Below are 26,075 nucleotides of genomic sequence, written 5' to 3' on the forward strand. Positions count from 1 at the left end.
GAAAAAAAACTGATCGTTGTATTAAAACTGGTAAAAACATGATAGATTAACTAGCCTATGTTTATACGATGTAATGATTGAGCTGCACTAAATTAGCCGACAACCATGTGACTCTAGAGGTACACACGGTAGAATTCAGGCAGCTGAGATGTCACAATCTGCACTCGGACCAGTCATGATGCTCGTATGAGATATAATTTGAGCTAACTAATCATCTTTGTAAAACGTACATAGGTACAGTATGACAACAGAAGAATTTGGATTGTTGTTAGTCTTCAACTAAGATATGTGTGATTTTGTATTCCGAGAGCACACCATGTTAGCACTGCTGCTGGTATTTACGGTGTGTTCACTACAGGCGTTCTGTTTTCCGTCTGGTACGGGACATCAGCGATGCTATAAAAGGACCATCGAAGTGATATAGAGAAGTGATTCGATAGTGATCTGTCACCCGCCATGTTTCTCGTTCGCTTCACACTGAGCCGTAATTCTACCCGCGTTCATATACGCTAAGCCTCGGGTGGCACAGAAGACGGCTTTACTTGAATGCTTTCCGGTGGAATTTAATATTGCATATATTTAATGCAGATGCATTGAAGTTAACGTTTCTGGAGTAATAATTTACTGGGAAGCCTGTGGTTCAGTAACGATGGTCATATTTTGTGTGCAGCCTGTAGTGTAGAAAACAAAGCCGCTAATGGCCTAGCTTATTTACCAATTTTAAGGTGAGCAGATGGAGTGTTTATTAGCAATATCATCAAATAGCAGTAGTCTCTGAACTGTATCGAGTACTGATTAGCATAGAAAAAATTTAATCAACTGCAAAAATATCAATTGTTCGTGTACATTCTTATCAAATGTACAGATTTGTAAATGACAATAGACTTTCATTTATTGTCATAGGTCCTGACTCCTCTGGATTTTACGTAGACAGTTAGAACCTTTAATTTCTGTTTACTTACAAACTGGATATTATTGGCAGCATGTTTTCCATCGGATTATGGCTGTTTGCACAAATAATTTTCACGCTCTTGTAAAAGGCAGTAATATTTTAAAATGGCAAAACCTTTCATTTAACTAAAATCCAACAAACTGGTGTAAAACAAAAAATTACGTATTCAAATTCAAATTCTCCGCCCCACAGATATTCTCAATTTTTCAGACTTTTTTGTGGACCAGATTTTGTGTTTTCTGTACCAAACTGACAAAAATACACTCCTGGAAATGGAAAAAAGAACACATTGACACCGGTGTGTCAGACCCACCATACTTGCTCCGGACACTGCGAGAGGGCTGTACAAGCAATGATCACACGCACGGCACAGCGGACACACCAGGAACCGCGGTGTTGGCCGTCGAATGTCGCTAGCTTTGCAGCATTTGTGCACCGCCGCCGTCAGAGTCAGCCAGTTTGCCGTGGCATACGGAGCTCCATCGCAGTCTTTAACACTGGTAGCATGCCGCGACAGCGTGGACGTGAACCGTATGTGCAGCTGACGGACTTTGAGCGAGGGCGTATAGTGGGCATGCGGGAGGACAGGTGGACGTACCGGCGAATTGCTCAACACGTGGGGCGTGAGGTCTCTACAGTACATCGATGTTGTCGCCAGTGGTCGGCGGAAGGTGCACGTGCCCGTCGACCTGGGACCGGACCGCAGCGACGCACGGATGCACGCCAAGACCGTAGGATCCTACGCAGTGCCGTAGGGGACCGCACCGCCACTTCCCAGCAAATTAGGGACACTGTTGTTCCTGGGGTATCGGCGAGGACCATTCGCAACCGTCTCCATGAAGCTGGGCTACGGTCCCGCACACCGTTAGGCCGTATTCCGCTCACGCCCCAACATCGTGCAGCCCGCCTCCAGTGGTGTCGCGACAGGCGTGAATGGAGGGACGAATGGAGACGTGTCGTCTTCAGCGATGAGAGTCGCTTCTGCCTTGGTGCCAATGATGGTCGTATGCGTGTTTGGCGCCGCGCAGGTGAGCGCCACAATAAGGACTGCATACGACCGAGGCACACAGGGCCAACACCCGGCATCATGGTGTGGGGAGCGATCTCCTACACTGGCTGTACACCTCTGGTGATCGTCGAGGGGACACTGAATAGTGCACGGTACATCCAAACCGTCATCGAACCCATCGTTCTACCATTCCTAGACCGGCAAGGGAACTTGCTGTTCCAACAGGACAATGCACGTACGCGTGTATCCCGTGCCACCCAACTTGCTCTAGAAGGTGTAAGTCAACTATCCTGGCCAGCAAGATCTCCGGATCTGTCCCCCATTGAGCATATTTGGGACTGGATGAAGCGTCGTCTCACGCGGTCTGCAAGTCCAGCACGAACGCTGGTCCAACTGAGGCGCCAGGTGGAAATGGCATGGCAAGCCGTTCCGCAGGACTACATCCAGCATCTCTACGATCGTCTCCATGGGAGAATAGCAGCCTGCATTGCTGCGAAAGGTGGATGTACACTGTACTAGTGCCGACATTGTGCATGCTCTGTTGCCTGTGTCTATGTGCCTGTGGTTCTGTCAGTGTGATCATGTGATGTATCTGACCCCAGGAATGTGTCAATAAAGTTTTCCCTTCCTGGGACAATGAATTCACACTGTTCTTATTTCAATTTCCCGGAGTGTATTTTATCGAATATTTCTAAATATATCTTCTATCTCGTTGGATGTGCCGGACTTAATGATTTGTGGAGTGTAATTTCATATTGTTAAATTCTGATCATAGTCATAATAGAACAAATGCACTTCGCATGTATTAATGAAGTGTATCTACCTGTTCAGTATTAAAGAAATGCACCTGGAAAAAATGTTGCCGCGTGGAGTGGCCCGCGGTTAGAGGCACTATGTCAGAATCGTGCAGTCCCTCCCGCCAGAGATTCAAGTCCTCCCTAGGGCATGGGCGTGAGTGTTGCCCTTAGCGTTAAGTTAGTGTAAGTAGCGTGTAAGTCTAGGTACCGATGACCTCAGCTGTCTGGTCCCTTAGGAATCCACACACATTGGAACATTTGAAAAAATGTTGATTTGCCTCAATAAATAGTTTCACATACAAGTTTATTGTGCTACTTCTGAAATGTAGTTCTTAAACTTGGTCGCACTTGAATAAATTTCTACGATCGCCGGTGCTTGGTTCAGATAGAAGCCTTTCATTTTATTAACCACTGTCTGATCGGAGTTATCCTGTCAATAAGGGAGTCTCGTTCCGGTCCGTGGCAGTGGGTGAGTGTGGGGGGAAAGCTTCGCGAAATATGGAGCAGTAAATACTCTTCGGTATGCCTGTGTCAGGTAGTGTTAAAGTCAGAACGGATGTAATAGGCTGATGGTTGTGTAAGTAAGTGCATTCAAAAAAATGGTTCAAATGGCTCTGAGCACTATGGGACTCAACTGCTGTGGTCATTAGTCCCCTAGAACTTAGAACTACTTAAACCTAACTAACCTAAGGACATCACACACATCCATGCCCGAGGCAGGATTCGAACCTGCGACCGTAGCAAAGTGCATTCACTAAAATGGTAAAGTTATAAATATAGCTTTTTATAAGAGATTCAAGTGTTCCACTTTGCGAATTATATTGAAATATCTACCAACCGTAATCACACATTTGCACCCGCCACAATATGGATTCAACATATTGAGGGCTGTCACCGTTACATTGCATCGTGAATGAAACAATAAAAATATTTTCACATATATGGTAAAGTTGGTAACTCATATATTATTTAGCTTTACTTAAGAGCATTTATTGCTTCATATTTCGCGGATTTTTGCCCACTAGACTCATCCACGGTCACGTACCGCGACGAAACTGCGTCCATAATATCCTTAATGAGATATACGCCAGTATCCGGCTCATATCTAGAATGGTAATTACGCCTTCTCCAGTGCCATATATTCTGACATGAGCAACGTCATATTTCTCAGCTAGATTAAAAATTGATCTCTTTGATGTTACACGTCGTTATTAGAGCCTGGATGACGGAACCGCGTAAGCGCCGTATGATATCGGACAAACGAAACAGTAAACGCCTTTTCACATGAAAGATGAAGTTCTTAGTGTAACGCTCGTTTCACACTACTTCCCGCAAACGTAATGTGATTTTGACGTCATACTCAGTACCGACGAACGCCTGAGCAGATATCGACTCTCGTTAGCGTTCGATTCGAGTGTCTCACAACACTTCATGCGCGCGTACTGGAGATTTACAAAAATGCTTCATTCTTGGAATGATTTATAATTATTGCTATAATAAAACGACGCATATTGATTTATCGACGGTTAAGGCCCCATATAAGAATATTCTCTCAGGAATGAGGTAGTGCCGTCAATATTTTACAAATTAAGCATGAAACACGCTTGTTTTATAATTTGCACTATGTAGTTTCAGTGTCACGAAACACTGAAAATTTATCACAGACACGCCACCATTATCATCAAATTCATTTAATAACGGATCATCGATATAAGCCTTCAAGAGAGAATATGATAATGAAGACAGGAGTCAAACATCATATGAGTAAGTGCTAGAGTTGTGGATAACGTCGTGGTTTCAAGTCCCATCACATGCAAATATTTTTCTTTTTTGATGTTAGCGTTCTTAACTCGTTCTGGGACTTGCTTATGAATGAATTACTAGTATGTTCCGCAATCTTTATATTTGAAAACAAAGAATGGAATAACTATTTAGCGGTTTCAGAATGTGTGGTTAGGCAGGAACCTAAGAGCTTGAACAACTGCGTCTGAAACAAGTAAGAATAAAATTCTTTTTCTTCCTTGTCACAAATACTTTGCTGTTTGTTTACGAATATGAGGTGATTTCTGAGTGTGTGGTTAGGCAGCAGCCTAAGACAACAGCTTTAAATGCAGCGGCTAAAAGGAGCTGTAATAACATTCATATTCTGCCTTTACACAAATATTTCCGAATATGTGGGGACTTTCGAGTGAGCGGTTAGGCATAAGTGTAAGAGGAGAGTTTAAATCACTGCGAGTGAATCGAGAAGCAATAACATTCATATTTTTCCTTGTCACAGAGCCGATAGATGATTATGCGGTTGTCGATATTGCGCGTGACTTCAAAATGGCATCACGTTATGGGAGTTGTAAAAAGTACATCACGCAAGTTGGTAAGTCACAGCTTTTGCCAAGAGCTTTTATTGTTCCACATTTCGCAGATTTTAGCTCGCCACCTCACCCACTGACACGCACCGCGATCAACTCCGTTACTAAAATCATGAGACCAACAGCTGTTTATCATCATAACCACGAGTTGGTGGCAGTGTGTGGTCATCTAGAAACGCCGGGCAGTACGTGTACACACAAACCTTTCGTATATACATATACATTTTTCAAGGAACCTTCGTACTGGTGGCGGTATAGTTAAGGTTATAACTCGATCTGGTAAGAAGATTACTGTCACTTATCATGTCCTACAGCTCCTGCAAGCTACCCTCTGTAATAATGGTTTAACAAATTCGTGTAGCCCACGAATTTACAGGACCCTGCATCTTATTGCCGGGAATTAATCATGTCTTACTATCACCCTTTCCTCTAGTCTACTACCAAAACAGATTAGATGTTTCGTTACTTTTCCTTTACCACACACACGGTCAAAACAGGTGATGTATCTGCTAATCCATGAGGGTATTACCAGGATAACACACGATCTAATGCTACGTAGAGAATTACACTGTACACGAGAACAATATAAAAAAATCAAAGCTCATTGGAACGACAGCACCTGGCGTTATTACCTCTCAGCCCAGTCTTACACGTTACTCAATTCGGACATTTTACTCTTCGTTCTATATAGTTTAGTTCACTAAAAAGACCACTACGACGTTGCGTACTTAAAACATTATATCTGCACGTTAGTTATTGCATAAATTATTGTTATTCGCAATTCATCTGAATCTGTCATCAGCACCTCGTTCTCTTTAGTGCCTTTTATTCCCTGTGAATAAAAATCAGGCACAAATATCGCATTTCACATACAACCAGTTTAAAGCTAAGGGCGCACTTCACATTTACTTCTTATTCTACACGCATCATCTTTCACCAAATAAATGTCATTCATGACTACAAGCAGTACTCCCTTCTGTTACCTCCATGGGCTTCCTCTTTAGTTAGTCCTACATCTGGATGCTTTACCTCCAAGATCCTTAACTTGCCTCCATCTGATTTTTCCTCGCTATCATCTGTCATGCAGTCTTTGTAGAGTTCAGCTCCTCCTCCGGGTCTCTCAAAGTCATCACTGCCTAACTCAGTAAAAATTCATAGCAGTGCGTCTCTGCACACCACTACAACACAAATACAACAACTCGCAAAATTCGGTGCCTTTCGCAACCGACAACTGGTCCCGTCGCTACTTCAGCGCGAGCAATTAATACACATAGGCGCAGCTAAGGCGCGTTTCCCCGTCATTATACATTTCGGAAGCTTTATCTTTCCTAGCCTAATTTCTTGTTGTTTCCCCTGAAAGTGCTCATCGCTCCTCCAGAGAAAATAACGACCGTAACGTACGTATATCTTTCTTCGACACTCGTTAACATTATTCATACCTAACAGACGACCAAGTACTATTTTTATACAAAGCTAGTTTGTTGTTTATGATAGATGACACCTCTGCCCCTAATTCTTACACAATCCATTTTTTGACACTGGATATGTGATGCACATCTCTAGGTCTACAAGACCTGGTCGTTTCTATTTCATTCGCGTTATGATAAGCGACACACCTCACCCGAAATGGTTCAGAATAGATACTGAAGAATTTGGTGCTAATGTACTGGTCTTTTGGACAATCTTTGAGTTTTAACGAGAACTTTATCTCCTATTTCAAGGGTCAATTGTATTGTACGTCCCTTTTGTTGCTGTTTCCTACTTTTCGCTTCCTTTTTTGAAATATTCTGTGGGGCCAGGCGAATGTGAAAAAACGGTTTGGTTAATTCTGCGAATCCCACGTAGTTGTTCCGCTATCTCTGTCGATCCTAAATACCGCGTTTCTCTCGTATTACCTCCTCTACTGTTTTCTCGCTATCCGAATCACCTTTCTCTGTATCTAGCATGTTTTGGCCCACTTCGTCGCCATCATCCTCGCCGATCACGCGTATACCGAGGGACACACATCCCACACCTTCTTCTACGCGTCCCTCGTCAAAAGCAACAGTCATTCTAGTTTTATGATCGCGCAAATGGACGCACATAATATCTGAATCTAGAACGGCCTTATAAAGTCTCAGAAAGTCCAGGCCAAGCACTGCCTCAATTGCTAGTGACGGCACTATCAGGAACGCGGCCTTAAGGTAACACAACTGACAAGTAAAAACGGTGTACGCCTGCTCTTTGGTTTCTACGCCCTCATTCTGTACGGCACCACGCACTCTTGTTTTCTGCAAAGGAAGCATCGACCACAGACTCTTCACACAGCACCGCACCAACACATCTTCTCTCTTCACTGAGTCAAGTAGACGGGGAATGGTAATTTCGTTAATTGTTATGCTGATGGTAGGGCATTTGGCTGAGTTTGCTACTGCTGTTTCCTCTAGTAACATGTCCTGATGTCCTGGATATCTTCGTATTCTAAGCGCATTCAAGTTTCATTATTCTGCATCGCAGATGTGCTCGCTCCTATCACTGCTAGTCACGTGTCCCTACTTTCGTTTATATTCTTGCCTCGGGAATTATCGTGTGGCTCCACTGACCTCCCGCCCCTTGTGTGCAACACATTACTATTATGTGGCCAGGGCCGACGTTCCCTAAAGCGTCTGCAACCTCTATCGTTGCGCCGTGGGTTTCAAGTTCCACGCCCACACCTGTCATTGCCAGGAGTATGACTGCTGTTGCGAGAGAAATGAGGCCCTCAACTCTGGCTGCGCCTCTGCCCGTGATTCACGTCATGATCGCCTTGGAACCTAACTACGTTTTGCTGCTCATTTACATTTCTTTCAGTGCCTAATTATTGCAGCAGTTTCTGAAAACCACTAACGTCGTCCATACCTCTTCCCGCAATTGTAATTTCTTTGCGCAATTTATTCGGAAGCTTGGTTAGACAAAGTCTGTTGAGTTCCTTGGGTTCGTACGGTGCATCAAGAAATTCATTACCTCCTACAAGTTCTCTGTAAAATTCCACTGGGCGTTTGTATGTACTATCAGCATAATTTTCACGCTTTAAGATGCCTAGCTTTACCCATTCTTGCATGCTCCGAAACCAGAACTCGTTGAGGAAAGCCGTTTAAAAATAATCATATGTTTTACAGTCCTTAAGCATTATTTGCATTTGCGTAGCCGCTTCGCCTCTCAGATGACTGTACGCAAATTTTATTCTGAGCACATCTCCACAAGAGTGAGGTAGCAAGTGCTCAAATTTGTTTAACCACATCGAAGGCGCTATGTCATGATTCGTGTCTGCGAAAAGAGAGTAGAACCGAGGATTTACTTTCAAAGAACACTGTCAAAAATTTATTTTATTTACTAGCGATTCATCAATAACATTAACAAGTTTAATCAAACTCTGTGAGCGTAGAAGTAGTTGCCAGGGAGTAACTGATGAAATCGTAATCAAATTGCTTTTAAGAAATGGGAGTTTTATTCACAAAAACTTTTTTTTAAGAAGCAGATTTACAATTATAAGCAGAAAGCACACTCTAAATAATAAGTTACACATTATTCAGAGGCAGAAAGAAACAAATATTTGAGTGTGTGGGCTTTCGGGGTGAGATCCTTGCCGCTCCCTTTTGACACGGCCGTAGTCACGACCGCTCACAACAACAACCTCTGAAACACTACACTGGTGCGAATCTGTAACACACCAGATTACTTTAAACTAAAAGTTTTAACAATTCACAGAAGCACACAATCTATGCACCCCGTAGGAGGGATGGAAATGGCGCAAAACACTAAAATTAAAAGATTAACTTGCCACTGAAGGTGCAACTTGATTTTAACCCATGAAATGCAGTCTTACATAAAATATACAAACATGTTGTACATTACACATATACCGTCTCTCAAGATGATAGACAAGATAAAAATATATTTCAAGAATTAGGCCCTTACAATCCAAGCAATGAATTCGTTAACACACCGAATCCGACAAACATCACAGAGGCAGCTACTAACGTACGCCAGATTGATAGGGAGATTACCGAACACCCCTAACCGCAGGTTGCTCTAAACCGCCGCTACTCCATTAGGGAAAAATGGACCACCCAATTCATAAATAACCTCCTTCCCGCGGGTGGGCAAGCGGAGAAGAATGGTGGGACGACCCCAAAACAAAGCGGCCGGTGACCTCACCAAGAAAAAAGTAGAATTTAACAAGTAAATGAAACAACATATCACCAATCAATTCTAATAAAGAGCGATTTCTGTTGAACACCCGGCGCAGCACCCCCAAATTGCTCTCCCGAACCGTCCTCCCGCTGCCCGTTTCAACGGACGCAGGAAGGCGTGCCGATCTCCTGTCTCACGGCGTCGCAGCTCGCACCGGCCAGACTGATGTCGCGGGTTGACTTCTGTTGCTCTCGTGTCGTCCACGAAGCCACTACCACTCGCTAAACGGCGCGGCCCACTCGACTCACGTGGCGACCTCAAGTGCGCCAACGCTCAAGGTGGAAAAGTCATCTTGTGTCTCAGTGAGCGACTGAGCAACCGATCGATGCAACCACCAATGACCATTGCCTGAGCAACACGAGCAGACTGCCGGCCTAACGCGCAGACTCAGATGCAGGAACTAAGCCCAGACCGGGCGACCACTTGCTGAGTTCTCTTACTGGCGGAGTGGAAAGACTCTCATTTATCTAACAATTTGTCCATTTTATTTGGATTGTTTAGCTCCATGGCCGTGGATAATGATATTTCACTGAAAAAATACGGCAACCAGCCACTTTTTAATGAGTTTTTTTTTATTTACGCTAATATGCATTTCGGATTTGCACCCATCTTCAGCTGGCAAATTACATGGATCTTCAGTTACTACAGTAGTACAATCTCGACAGCAGTTTGGATGCTGCTGTCGAGATTGTACTACTGTAGTAACTGAAGATCCATGTAATTTGCCAGCTGAAGATGGGTGCAAATCCGAAATGCATATTAGCGTAAATAAAAAAAAACTCATTAAAAAGTGGCTGGTTGCCGTATTTTTTCAGTGAAATATTTCATTCATCTGGCTTTAAAGATTGATCCGAACGAAAGACATACTAACACTCCGGACGACCGACAGACACTAACTGCCCCACAAATACGGACGAAAGACGGACTAGCAATGTGGTGATGAGGGACTGACCCAGACTGACTCCAGGCTCACCCAGACTGACTGATTGTCAAGCTCACAGCGCCCCTTAAATGCACGTAAACACGGAACCTTTCCCCCCCAGAGGGAGACACCAAAGCTGCGATTGCCACAGCGGCGCCACCGCCAGAAACGTAGGGCGACTGCTTCACACTACGCGCTGCGGCGCTCTCCTCAAAACAGCCATTTTTACCACGGCTCAAGAGTAAGATTGTACAGAGACCAAGTGTCTCTCCATTCTTGCATCTCACTATCGAACTTCGTACCGCTGTTCGCACAGGTGGCGCCGAATTTCCTCACAGATCACAGAGCCTTTCTTCGAAGTCACGGTATTCCACGCCTTCACCAAGTCTACTCGTACCGCTGTAGCTTTCGACTCCTCTAGCCGTATTACTAATATTGGCACTGCACTCTGCGCTTTCGTTTTCCTGCAGCTTATTGTGCAACTCCGGTATCAGGTCTCAGTTGTGTTTGTTAATGTCTGCTTGCACCCTTTTAAACCGCAGTAGTGATTGCACTTCTTAGGAATACACAATTGAGGTTGTCTCTGTCCTGTCCGAGTCTGCATCGTTCGTTAGCCTGACCTTTTCTGACGTACTCGTTAGGGGCGCCTACCTGATTGATTACTTTCTCAATCTCCTCTGCTTGCGCCGTAATCTGCGCACCCTGAGCAGCCACTTGTTCGCTCACACGAGCAGCAGCTCTTTCTACACATTCACTCCCTCCTCAGAAGTTTGGAGTCGAATTAGACGGTTATGTGGCGCGTCTAGTTTCTCACCGATCTCTGGGCTCACTGTCGCGCATCATACCTTAGTGGACCCAGTCGCAATTTCTAACTCACTGGGTCAACACTTTGCTGAGATTTCGAGCTCTTCAAATTATCCGCCAACCTTTCTCCCAAAGAAACGTGCAGCGGAAGTGCGACCTCTTGCTTTAACTTCTCAAAATAGCGCAAGCTATGATACTGTTTTGTCTATGCCGGAACTCCAGCCCGCACTCTCTTCTTCTCACTCTTTCTCCCCAGGACCGGATGGTGTCCACGTCCAAATGTTGCTGCATTTATCATACCATAGTCTGTGTTAACTCCTTCGCATTTATAATCGAATTTGGACCGATGGTACCTTTCCCAGAAGATGGAGAGAAGCTATCGTCGTTCCTGTTCCGAAACCTGGAAAAGACAAACATCTCCCCTCCAGCTATCGCCCCATATCTCTGAATAGTAGCGTATGTAAGGATTTGGAGCGTATTGTGAATTGCCATTTAGCCTGGTGGCTGGAGTCCTGAAGCCTTTTAACATCTGCCCAAAGCGGTTTCCGAAAGCATCGTTCTGCAATTGATCATCTTGTTGCTCTCTCAACTTATAACATGAACAGGAAACGCCAAACGGTAGCAATATTTTTTTCATCTGGAGTGAACATGCGATACCTGTTGGAGGACAGGCATCCTCCGCACACTGTTCTCTTGGGGCTTTCGAGGTCGGCTGCCCCTTTGGTTTCGTGAATTTATGACAGAGTACACATTTAATTTGCCGGTGAACACTACTCTCTCCCGTACTTGCTCCAAAGAAAACGGGGTACCCCAGGGCTCCGTGCTAAGTGTTGTACTGTTTGCCATCGCCATAAATCCAGTTATGGATTGTCTCCTTCCCGATGTCTCGGGCTCATTCTTTGTGGAGGATTTTGAGATCTACTACAGCTCTCAACGGACCAGCCTTCTTGAACGACGTCTCGATCCCCTCCAATCTTGGAGCATCAAAACCGGCTCCCGCTTTTCTCCCAGTAAGATCGTTTGTGTAAATTTTTGGAGTCTTACGGAGTTTCTTCCACCTTCCCTACATCTAGGCCCTCTCGACCTTCCGTTCGCGGATGTCACTAAATTCTTGGGACTTACGTTTGACAGAAAACTGTGCTGGTCCTCGACATTTCCTATCTTTCGGCTCGCTGTCGCGATCCATCAACACCCTCCGTGTTCTGGATGGTACCTCCTGGGCAGCGGACCGGGTGGTACTTCTACGCCTATATTGCGCCTTAGTGCGCTCGAAATTGGACTATGGAAGCATAGCTTCTTCAGTGTCTTGACTCTGTCCGTGCTAGCCCTCTGTCTTCCATGCCTGCTAATCCGGCCCATGACCTTTTTCTCGACTCCTCCTTGGATTTAAGGTATGGAGGCCGCCCCTTCTTCTCTACTATCACTGGGAGTTCGCTTCCGTCAACTACTATGGTCTTTCCTTCTACTTTCCTACAACTTTCTTGACATTTATTATTTAATTGGCGTATGGATAATACAGACATACCATGAAATTACATATACATTTGTGCATATTGACACACAAGAAACTTAAGTTTGTCTTTACAACTGAATATCCAGTCCTTCAATCCAAGGCACTGCATCTGAAGTTACTAGCAGGAAGTCCTGCCGTGATATGCTCGAATCCTGCATTCACTGACGATGTGGTGAACAGTCTGGTATGGAGCCCTGCAGTCACAGGCTGGATCAGGCAGCTTCTTCCACTTAAATAGCGCATCCCTGCATCGCCCATGGCTGGTACGAATTCTGTTGAAAGTAGACCTGGTCTTTCGTGGTAAGTCGAATCCACTTGGATGTTTAGCACCTGAGATGATGTTATGCAGGTGCATATCTGTCACTGCTTCCCACCTACCTTTCCATTCTTCAAGAGGTTTGAAATTCTTAGCAACCATGTCAGCAGCATCGCACGGAGTTGGATGGCATGATTTCAGTCTCTTGCGATTTAAAAGTGGCAGGTCTCTAAGCACGGGTAGGTTAGAATTCCTGGAGATCTTGTGAAATAATCTCATAAGGGCAGTACAACTGCGTAGATCAGGAGGCATTATACCGGTTGACAGTAGAAACCAATAAAGTCGAGTAGATCTGATTGTGCCAGATATTATGCGCATTGTCGTATTCAGCTGGGTATCAACAGGCCTTATATGATGACTGTTAGTCCAAACAGGTGCACAATACTCAGCACTTGAGTACACCAAGCCCAGAGCTGAGGTTCGCAGTGTGGTTGCTGAAGATATCCAGGTAGTTCCGCATAGCTTATGGAGGATGTTGTTTCGAATCCTCAGCTTTTGAGCTAAGTTAAGAAGGTGTTGTCTGAAGCATAGTGTACGATCCAGGATGACACCAAGATATTTTGGGTTCCAATTGTGATGAAGAATTCTGCCTCTGAAACTTACTTCCAGTTTTACGTTCGCCAACTGTTTATTTAGATGGAAGCAACACACTTCTGTTTTACTCACACTGGGTTGGAGTCTCCAGATTTTGAAGTAATTATCTACTGCAGACAGGTCATTGGCTAAAAGCTCTTCTGTTGTCTTCATTTCCTGGTGTTTGACGGCTAGAGCCAGGTCACTGGCATAGCAGTATTTTCTGGACGAAGTGTCAGGTAGATGAGATAGATATAGGTTGAACAGTAAGGGTGAGAGAACTGATCCTTGAGGCAATCCGTTGTTCGGCTTCCTCCCCTTACTTATGTTGCTTCCAGTGATTACCTGGAACTTCCGATCACTTTGTAATGCTGTTAATCAGAAGAGCCATCCCTCCACACAGTGTCGAAGGTGGCAGTTATATCTACAAATGCCACAATTTTTTTCTGCTTCATTTGGTATCCTGACTCTATGAAGGATGTGAGAGCCAATACTTGGTCGCAGCAGCTACGCCCTGGTCTGAAGCCTGCCTGATCGACTGGAACACAGTGTCGAAGGCGGCAGTTATATCTACAAATGCCACAATTTTTTCTGCTTCATTTGGTATCCTGACTCTATGAAGGATGTGAGAGCCAATACTTGGTCGCAGCAGCTACGCCCTGGTCTGAAGCCTGCCTGATCGACTGGAACGTTTTCTAAGATAGCGCTACTTATTCTGTTATATATTAGCCTCTCAAAAAGCTTGTAGCAGCAGCTGAGTAGGGATATGGGGCGATAGTTTTCTACCTTGTTTCTCGGTTTGCCAGGCTTCAGAACAGATATTATCTTCGCCTTTTTAAACTCAGATGGAAGTTGACCAGTCGGCAGGATGTCAGTGAATAATTCTGCCAGCCATTTCTTAGCTTTTCCTCCCATATGGATCAGGAATTCTGGATGGATACCATCGAATCCAGGTGCCTTAAGAGGTTTGAGGTTCTTCAGTCCCGAGTCAATGTCTAAAACTGTGAAGGGATGGGTACACTCAGATGAGGAGGATGCCTTCTTTTTCAGGTCACGGAGATGTCGTCTGATATGTCTTGTATGTTTCTTGTCAGGAGGTACTCTTGAGGTAGTAATGATGTGGGAAGCAATTTGGTCTGCGGTTACTTCGGAATTTTTTCAGCATGCTGGTGCACTTCCTCCCAGTTTTCTCAGAAGACTCCATGCTTTCCTGCTCGAGTGCGTAAAGTCCATAGTTTTGACTGTTTCTGCCCATTTCTGCCTCCGAGACATGTCCAAGCTGGGCAATAGTTCCATAGCTATCTCTGGGTCACCACTTTGCTGGAAGTATTGGTACAGTGTTTAACTTTCCTCATTCCATTCTGGAACATATTCTTTTCGGTATCCTCTTGGCACACATTTTTAGGTGTTGCTGTTACTGCACCAATGAAGCGTTGATAGTTCTTATGAGATGGAGGTATCCACCGAATGATCTTATCCAGTTCCGTTGAGAACTTCATCCAGTCGGCTTTCTGGAAATTCCATCGAGCATGTGGAGTTGATCGTATGACAGGAACAGTGCAGCCAATTTGTATTATTACAGGTCTGTGTTGTCTGTGAGAAAAGGCATCTATCACTTTCCTTGTGGTGTTGATGGGAAAGCCAGTTTCGTTGCAGTTAACAAAGCATAAGTCAGGATTTGAATACTTGTCCCAAGCAGCTGACCTGAAAGTGCCTTGATCTTTGGCATCAAACACTAGATGAAGATTATTCTCTTCGATCCATTCTGCAAGCATGCTCCCATTTTTATCATTTTGAGGGTACTTCCAAAGTTCATGGTGACTATTGAAGTATTCTATGTAAATCGCAGGATGTTCTGCTGTGAGTAGGACAAAATCGGGCCATGTTGTTTTGGGTGGTTTGTAAACATTTTAATAGTAATGCCGTGCAACTGTATGTATATCTGACTCCACACTTACAGAAACCAGTAAAGCTTCGTTTATGTTTTTACGGACATACGTAGAAATTCCATACACCTCGTTGTAAGTTATACCAAGTGCAGAATGTCCAGGAATTCGACCTCGGCTTTCGAATATTTCTTCGCTGGAAACACGAGTTTCTTGAATGGTGACGACATCGATAATGTTGTCAAGCAAAAATTTTTACTTTTCCCTGCTAATGCTTTCGAAATTCAGTTGAAGGAGTCTGATAGTGAGTCCAATATTTCTTGTTAATGAGCTCTGAAAGGAACTGTTTCTCCTATTTAGTTGATATGTCATTGCCAGGAGATGCTATGGATAGTCTGGCTGCCTGTAATCACTGTTGCTCAATTAGCACCACCCAGGAGGCACGTGTAGGGTATTTTAAGGTGAAACCTACGGACGTGAGCAACGCTACCTCCCACTTTCTTGACAACAGGGAGCACAGCACCGCCTTGGCTCCGGCCCCGGATTGCCTGCTCCGTGACCTTTGACGGTTACCCAAGGATGGTACCCCTTCTCTTGTTCATCGTCGTAAATTTGCTGCTTTATGCGCACAAATAAAGGATACCGCATTTATTTAAACTGATGGCTCAAAAACATCATTCAGTTTTGGGAGTGCCTATATTGTTGGCCACACCCCTAATAGATTTCGGCTTCCCGACCAGTATTCAGTTTTTCCTGCGGAGCCTTACGCTGTTCTTCAGGCTGTTAAATACATCCGTCGCCATCAGCGGCTACAGATTGGCTCAGCTCTCTCCTCAGCCTCCATTCTCTTTACCCTGTCCACCCTCCGGTCCACCGGATTCAGGACTGCCGCCGCTTGTTCCACTTGGGGTTGCGTCTCTGTGACGTTCCTCTGGATCCCAGAACAGATTGGTATCCGTGGAAACGAGGCGGCCGATATAGCAGCCATGGCTGTTCGCACGGTTTCCTTTGCCGATCTACAGAGTGTTTTCTGTCGTTGTGTTGTTCTTTTATGGCACGTACATTGGTCTACACTTCAAAATAATAAAGTGCGGGACGTGGAAGCTCTTCCCTGTGCTTGGACCTCTTCCTCTGGAACTCGTCGTCGGGAGGAGGTACACTCAGCATAGGGCACTGTCTCTTTAGCCACCGACATCTTTTAAGCGGCAATCCTTCCCCGCTTTGTCCCCACTGCTCTCAATGTGGACGGTGAGACACCTGTTACTTGAGTGCCTCTATTTTACTCCGTTACGCGCCCCTTTGCTGCTGTCGCCTGATATATATTCCATTTTAGCAGATAATAAGCGCTCAGTCAATTGCGTCCTCGAGTTTATCAGTGTCAATGAGATGACGTCGGTCATTTGAAGCTATTTTTGGGAATATTTTTGGGAATAACAACCCCCCTTCTATAGTGGTTGTGTAAACTTTCCTTTTGTTTTTTAGTTTCCCCACTTTTCGAGTTTCGCTCCCATCGCTGCTGATCTCCAATTTTTTAAATATTTTTTACCCATCCTTAAGCCACAGAACGGGTGCTAATGACCGTAGCATTTTTGCGCCCTAAAACTACAACAACAAAAAATCTGGACCATATTAACGAGCACATTTGAGACATTCTGATACCTTTGTTAACATTCCCAAAATCGAGAGTTGCGTCTCTTGAGGAACCACAAGTTTGTATGGCCTCTTATCAAATACCCCTTTGTTGTGATTGCACCTACAGTACAGCTATCTGTATCGCTGAGGCTCGCAAGTGTCCCCACAGAACGGGTGCTAATGACCGTAGCATTTTTGCGCCCTAAAACTATAACAACAAAAAATCTGGACCATATTAACGAGCACATTTGAGACATTCTGATACCTTTGTTAACATTCCCAAAATCGAGAGTTGCGTCTCTTGAGGAACCACAAGTTTGTATGGCCTCTTACCAAATACCCCTTTGTTGTGATTGCACCTACAGTACAGCTATCTGTATCGCTGAGGCTCGCAAGTGTCCCCACCAACGGCAAAGACCGTGGTTCTTGGGAGGTCTGATGGATTAAACATGACGCTCCTCTTTGTCACTCTGTCACGTCCTTACATTTACCTATCTTTCCGAACAATGTTCACTGGAAACATAGATGTCTCACTGATCGCTACTACCTCAGGTTCACGTAAAAGCAGTGCGCACTCGGTTAAGCAGATGACACGTGTCCAGCGCGGCTATCAAGGAACAAGTGGACCTGCGGACACCTCGCCTAGCCGTTCTTCGTTCAAAATGTGGTGGTGGTGGGGATGGTTCGCCAACCTGACAAAGCCAATACTTGGGCCTTCGAGACATCTCTGACTTGGCTTACACATTAGCTTTGCCAAACTTGTTCACGTTTAACGGGCCAATGGTACTTGAATTACGTAACCATTAAGGCACCTCACCTGAACCTCTCGATACAAGTAATATTCTACTGTGTTTCTGTAAAGTAGTTGAGATATTTCTGAGACAACATTCAGATTTGATTTCATTAATGTAGAAGTACTTTGATTCACCGGTATGCTTATATTGCAATGATATCATTCTTGTGTGTATGCTTTATTTTGTCACTATGATCTTTGACGTACTTGCAATTCTGATTTTTGGGCACGTAAGCGATTATTAATTAGTTAGAGAGTCGGACCTTGAGAAAATCAAGTTTTGGACGTCATGTTGGAAAGACGCATATTGTAGTCAGCTTATAAGATGTGAACTTTAACAGTGAGGAAGATGTTTTCAAGTATGTTTTGTATTGTGAAGTGATGTTTTGTGTGTTACGTGATATTGCAGCAAAAGTAATAAAAAGGAAGTGTAACTTAAATTCGGAGTGCTGATTACTTTTCTACATCACCATTGTCCTGAAAAAGTGTAATCTTCAAGAATGGTTTGTGAAACAGATCTATAAAACTTTTGAATATAGTAGAATGAAACCTAGATCTCTTTGCATCCAAGCATCTAAATTTTCGACGATTGAGCCACGATTTTACAACGAAACCAGCGTGGGAAACACTGAGTGCCTAGTTTATTTATTATTACATGAAGTGACTTTATTAACTGTGCTCTAATGACACCTGCTACATAATAACTTTGTTGTTGCCGGAAAATGCAGCATTTAGCAGCGTGAGCAACACCACAATAATTATTAATTTTTTACCTTTGTTGTGGTAGGCTTGTTAGAATGGGGTTGGTACTATACTACCGCAGAACCACTCTACTCATGCAATGCTACGACCTCTGACGGAAACTTTCTGCTGCTCCACATAATATCACATTCATACAGTCCAAGGTCACATAAAGGACAGGATACAAGGAGACGGGCCACACACGAAATAAAAATCAACGAATAAATAAATAAATAAACAAACACCGCTTGGTCCATTCTCTTCTGCTTGTTACCCACGGATATACTTCTGCAGAGTAAAAATACTCTCGTTATAATTCTCCGGTACCGGAATTTATTGAGAAAAATATGGAACGAGAGAACCAGTTGCGTTTCGATTTGTGTATAACTTTATATAGTTACCGATTGTTAACTGATTCTCTACACAGTACGAAACATTTATCCTCTTTAGCTGTGGCGAAGAACACACGTTCGAGCTACAGGGTGCAGCCGCAGTTTAGACGCGGGCGTGGTCCCTGTGTCCTCGGAGAGCCCATGGAAGGGGCGGTGGGGGGGGGGGGGGGGGGAGGCAGCGCCGCGGGCCATATCGACGCCGACGTCTGTGACAATTGCGCTGCTCGTGGCAGGGGAGTCCCCTCCCCGGCTGCAATCACAAGCAATGGCGCGACAAGTCGCCAGATGGCTCTCCCTCCGCGGCGCCTCTGCTCACGTTTCATTTTAGCGCCGCCACCCCAGCCCCTCCCCCTCCCTACACCATCCCGTTCCCCTTCCCCTGTCGCTTTCTTACATCAACTCTTCCACTTGTTCCAGCTGGCCGTAGCTATCGTAGGATTCGCGGCTCTCTGCATAATTTTTCTTTTATCTGCCGGTGGGGTACGGAAGGAATACGGCAGAACATCCCCATCAACGTCTCCTCCAGATATCTTCACCACGTTAGATCAGCTTCCACCCGTGACTAAGGGATTCCAGAGCCAACCAGAAGGCAGAAGCACTGTGGCTGCCTTGCGGACTTATTTTTACGCCTAATGAATCCTACCGCTTTAGACGTATCGACACCAACGTCTCTGCATTTTCGCGAATATCATTGGGATATTTTATTGCAGTGTTTGAGATCAGAATCACTGAATGATGTTTTCTGATTTCGAGACTTTTTGCGTATCTATTTTTGGTCACAATATACAGCCGACTTAGTGCCTTATTGGCAAAAGGACGCTTTGCCAGAAGGATCGAACGTAGCGATAGTTTGTTTGATACAGAAGAAAGGATATATACTTAAATGTGGCAGCTACAAAGTTATAACAATTCTTAAATTGTGTATAAAGTATTCTCAAATATCTTTCTTAGTAGACTTTCACCCACCTCAGAAAACATAACTGGAAGTTGTTAATGTGGATTCAGACCAGGAAAGTCAACTGTGAACCAGATATTGACTCTTTGGCAAATAGTAGGAAAGACTAACGAGTTTAATGTTGATGGGCACCATTTTTTCATTGATTTCAAACTTGTGTATCACACAGTAAATCGGTGAACTGTATGGGGCAACGCCGGCATTTAAGGTGCCTGAGAAGTTGGTGCGTTTCATAGAGGTCGCCCTAAGGCACATTCAGTGTACTGTGCAAATGCAGTCCAGGTTTCCAACACGAACTGGGATAAGACGAGGGGATGGGCTTTCCTGCCTACTCGTCAATTTGACACTCTAAAACGCGATGCGTGAATCGGGTATCCAACACGAACTGGGATAAGACGAGGGGATGGGCTTTCCTGCCTACTCGTCAATTTGACACTCTAAAACGCGATGCGTGAATCGGGTATCTAGACAAGAGGTACTATCTGTTTGGATACGCAAATGATTTGTGCCGAATGAGTAGAACATTTAGACATCTACAAAGGGCCTGAAAATTAATGAAGGAAAGACCAAGTATATGTATAATGGTTCAAATCAACCTTTACAGCCACAGTCTCCGTTGATGGAATTACTTTTTTTTGAGCGAGTGGAATGTTTCATTTATCTGGCTGCACAAATAGAAGCAAATGGCAGCAGTTCGACTGAAATTAAGGTCCACATAAGTGCTTCTAATCGATGTTATTTTGGAATGTTGCGACATTTTAAATCCAAGCTTCTGTCACGGGAGACTAAGTGCCTACTCTACAAAACATAGATACGCTCAGTACTTACGTATGGCTCAGAATCATGAACGATTACAAAGCAGGGTTAAAGTAGACTGAGAACACACGAAAGAAGTTTATCGAGGAGAATCTTTGAAAATGTGTATGAAAGTAGGACTTAGAGAAGGTGAAGGAATGACGAACTATATGACTGCTGTTAGGAGGCCGATGTGGTCAAATACATAAAACTGTGTAGATTGAGATGGGCTGGACATGACTCGATGAGACAGATCCTACACGGAAAGCCTGCTGCAGTGAACCTGGAGGATGCAGAGCATGAGGACGACAGAGGATGAGATGGACTGATGAGGCTGAAGAAGATGCTGCCCGAATTGGTTGCCGTAACTGGACGAATGACGAAAAATTATGAAGGACAAGTCCCACCTTGCGATGTAGTGCCAATGGAAGAATAAGAAAATGTAGCATACGTTGTTGTTGTTGTTGTTGTCTTAAGTCCTGAGACTGGTTTGATGCAGCTCCCATGCTACTCTATCATGTGCAAGCTTCTTTAGCTCCCAGTACCTACTGCAACCTACATCCTTCTGAATCTGCTTAGTGTATTCTTCTCTTGGTCTCCCTCTACGATTTTTACCCTCCATGCTGCCCTTCAATGCTAAATTTGTGATCCCTTGATGCCTCAAAACATGTCCTACCAACCGATCCCTTCTTCTAGTCAAGTTGTGCCACAAATTTCTCTTCTCCCCAATCCTATTCAATACCTCCTCATTAATTACGTGAGCTATCCATCTTATCTTCAGCATTCTTCTGTAGCACCACATTTCGAAAGCTTCTATTCTCTTCTTGTCCAAACCAGTTATCTTCCATGTTTCACTTCCATACATGGCTACACTCCAAAAAAATACTTTCAGATACGATTTCCTGATACATAAATCTATATTCGATGTTAACAAATTCTCTTCTTCAGAAACGCTTTCCTTGCCATTGCCAGTCTACATTTTATATCCTCTCTACTTCGACCATCATCAGTTATTTTACTTCCTAAATAGCAATACTCCTTTAATACTTTAAGTGTCTCATTTCCTAATCTAATTCCCTCAGCATCACCCGATTTAATTTTACTACATTCCATTATCCTCGTTTTGCTTTTGTTGATGTTCATCTGATATCCTCCTTTCAATACACTGTCCATTCCGTTCAACTGCTCTTCCAAGTCCTTTGCCGTATCTGACAGAATTACAATGTCATCGGCGAACCTCAAAGTTTTTACTTCTTCTCCATGAACTTTAATACCTACTCCAAATTTTTTTTTGTTTCATTTACTGCTTGCTCAATATACAGATTGAATAACATCGTGGAGAGGCTACAACCCTGTCTCCCTCCCTTCCCAACCACTGCTTCCCTTTCATGCCCCTCGACTCTTATGACTGCCATCTGGTTTCTGTACAAATTGTAAATAGCCTTTCGCTCCTTGTATTTTACCCCTGCCACCTTTAGAATTTGAAAGAGAGTATTCCAGTCAACATTGTCAAAAGCTTTCTCTAAGTCTACAAATGCTAGAAACGTAGGTTTGCATTTTCTTAATCTTTCTTCGAAGATAAGTCGTAAGGTCAGTATTGCCTCACGTGTTCCAGTATTTCTACGGAATCCAAACTGATCCTCCCCGAGGTCCGCATCTACCAGTTTTTCCATTCGTCTGTAAAGAATTCGCGTTAGTATTTTGCAGCTGTGACTTATTAAACTGATCGTTCGGTAATTTTCTCATCTGTCAGTACCTGCTTTCTTTGGGATTGGAATTATTATATTCTTCTTGAAGTCTGAGGGTATTTTGCCTGTCTCATACATCTTTCTCACCAGCTGGTAGAGTTTTGTCATGACTGGCTTTCCCAAGGCCGTCAGTAGTTCTAATGGAATGTTATCTACTCCGGGGGCCTTGCTTCGACTCAACTCTTTCAGTGCTCCGTCAAACTCTTCACGCAGTATCGTATCTCCCATTTCGTCTTCATCTACATCCTCTTCCATTTCCATAATATTGTCCTCAAGTACATCGCCCTTGTATAAACCTTCTATATACTCCTTCCACCTTTCTCCCTTCCCTTCTTTGCCTAGAACTGGGTGGCCATCTGAGCTCTTGATATTCATACACGTAGTTCTCTTCGCTCCAAAGGTCTCTTTAATACGTTATCAAAGGTGAAATGTGCAGATAAATGTGAAAACCGTCTAATAATTAGCCTGACTAGTAACGTTTGCAAGCTACTGATGTCAATAGTGTACAGAGGAAAAGAAATGAAAAACTGATGGAAAAAGGGATAAATTTCAATTTAGTTGGGAGAAGAGAAAATGTAACAGAGAAATGATTTTGATATTGTGCTTGCTAATGGCAGGCAGACTGACACAACACCTGATAATTTCATAGTTTCTGTGGATCTAGAAAATGGCTGACAAAGTGTAAGAAGTTTACAGTACATATACAATTAAGCGCCAAAGAAACTGGTATAGGCATGCATATTCAAATACTAAGATATGTAAATAGGCAGAATACGGCGCTACAGTCGGCAACACCTATACATGACAAATGTCTGGTGCAGTTTTTAGATCGATTGCTGCCGCTGCAATGGCAGGTCACCAAGATTTAAGAAAGTTTGAAGGTGTTGTTATAGTCGGTGCACGGGCGATGGGACACAGCATTTCCAAGGTAGCGATGAAGTGGGGATTTTCCCTAACGAACATTTCACTAGTGTATCGTGAATATCAGGAATTCGGTAAAACATCAAATTTCCGACATCGCTGCTGCCGGAAAAATTCCTGCAAAACGGGACCAACGACGACTGAACGGATTCCTTCAACGTGACAGAAGTGTAACCCTACCCAAAGTTGCTGCAGATTTCATGGCTGGGCCATTAATAAGTGTCAGCGTGAGAACTAATCAACGGAAAATAATCGGTATGGGCTTTCGGAGCGGAAGGCCCATTCGTGTACCCTTTGTGACTGCATGACACAAAGCTTTGCGCCTCGCCTGAGCCCATCAACATCGACAGTGGACTGTTGATGACTGGGAACATGTTGGCTGGTCGGACAAGTCTCGTTCCAAATTGTATCGAGCGGATGGAGGTGTACGGCTACCGACCATCGCATGAATCCAAGGACCTTGCATCTCAGCGAAGGACTGTTCAAGCTGTTGGATGCTCTGTAATGGTGTGTGCCGTATGCAGCTGGAGTGATATGTGACCCCTGACACATCTAGATACGACTCTGACAGATGACACATACGTAAGCATCCTGTCTGATCACCTGCATCCACTCACGTGCATTGTGCATTCCGACGGACTTGGGCAGTTACAGCAGGGAAATGCGACACCCCACACGTCCCGAATTGCTACAGAGTGGCTCCAGGAACACTCTTCTGAGTTTAAACACTTCCGCCGTCCACCAAACTACCCAGACGTGAACATTATGGAGCATATCTGGGATGCATTGCAACTTGCTGTTCAGAAGAGATCTCCACCCCCTCGTACTCTTACAGATTTATGGACAGGCCTGCAGTATTAGTGGTGACAATTCCCTCTAGCACTACTTCAGACATTAGTCGAATCCATATCACGTGTTGTGGCACTTCTGGCTGCTCGCGGGGCCTTATGCGATATTACTCAGGTGCATCAGTTTCTTTGGTTCTTCAGTGTATGTCGTGAGGCAGACAAATAACTTAGGCGGGGACTTCAAAATTTACACATTATTATGGCACGCCAATTATCTTTTATTAAATGGTGCACAACTTTTCAAAGTGACACAGATACATGACACTGTTTTCCAATGTACTTGTAAAGTCTCTGTAAGCAACGGTCAGCTCATTCTACCGATCAGTCAGATACTCGACAATGGGAATTCGTTCCTTGGTCACGGAACCTTTCGAGATCCTCTGTGTGAACGTCATCAGCTCTGGAAAATCTTTTCGCTCCCAGATTTTCTTTCAGCTTTCCAAAAAGATAGAAATTGAATATAGTTGTATTTGGACGTCCCTATCATGTTCACAGGATCACTCCCTTCTGTGTGGTATTGGTCGAATTGCTGGCATCATATCACTACGGATAGACCCAACATTCTACCTCGTTCACACACCGCCAGAATTCCACAGTGTATCTGTCTGCAAATTAGACATCTCGGTCACAAGAATTGTACTATCCCATGTACTTCACTTCCAGCTATCAGACCACTTCAGTCGTTCATTGTGATTTACCTGCTATCTATATCACAGCAGAATTTCGTCTACAGGGAACCCTAAGCCTCCACATCCTTCTGAGTATGTGTCTTTCTTATTGTACACTGATCATAGCGTGGGCCGATATGTGCAACTAGATCTCTGAAATACCTACGTATGTCTACAATACTCAGTAAAAATAGAAAACAATAAAAAAGAAACATTGCCTTAGTTACACACGTTGGAAATATGACGCTTATTACTCTGTTTGCTCGTGAATGCACTCGGTACTTGCAGTTCATTTGCAAATAGCAGACAAAGCGTTCTGTTTGTAGCACGCCCTTCATGTTTACACGCTGACTGTATTCGACGATCATAATCATTGTCCCACACTGAGTAATAATGGAAAAAATCTATTCCAGTAGAGATAACCGTCACCACATCATGATTATAGCAATTGAAGAGTATGACGTTTGCAGCTAATTAGAATTTTGCTTTGTTTCTTTCTAAGTGATGTTCAAATAGAGGTTAATTTTAGATACGTGTCCTCATGGCTATAAAATCGAAGATTCATTACCACCCCTGTGATGTTCTGACTTCCAACTTGAATGGTCTGTTTTCCGTCTCATTTAAATGCAAAAATTTCATATACCGTAATTTGAAAAAAAAAGTTATGTTTCTCCATCTGAATAAACTGCAATCTCTAGACGAATAATCTCGCTCAGTTCGACTTCCGCAACCATGTAAATATAGTTGCAGCTGCTTTTTAATGATTTTAATGAGCATTTAAAGGTCTGACATACGTAAGTCAACATATGTAAAAACTACAGTTTTAATTTCTTTTTAAGTTAATTCAAAAGATATAATCTTAGAAATGTGTTCATGCCCGTAAAAGCGGCACCTCTTTACCATCTTTATGACGTCAGCAGAGCCGTCTGGTTTAAATATGATAGTTTTGTGCAGTTTCTAATTTGTTATCGTCTTGAGTATAAGCAAATACGTATATCGAGCACCACGTATGAATGTTATGTATAATCTATGTTAATACAGACCATCTGTACTGCCATTAATAACCTGTTATGTACATGGCATGTGTAATAACGCCTGTAACAGTGGAAGTTTTAATTTTTAGAGTTGTATGTGTAAAGACAAGAAAAAAGGCGGATATTACCTTCGCTTAGTGATATTAGTGTTTTGTTTATTACATAACCTTGCCTAAGGCTTCACGAAGTAGTTTCAAC

This window comes from Schistocerca gregaria, chromosome 5 (assembly GCF_023897955.1).
Source record: "Schistocerca gregaria isolate iqSchGreg1 chromosome 5, iqSchGreg1.2, whole genome shotgun sequence".
NCBI lineage: Eukaryota > Metazoa > Arthropoda > Insecta > Orthoptera > Acrididae > Schistocerca > Schistocerca gregaria.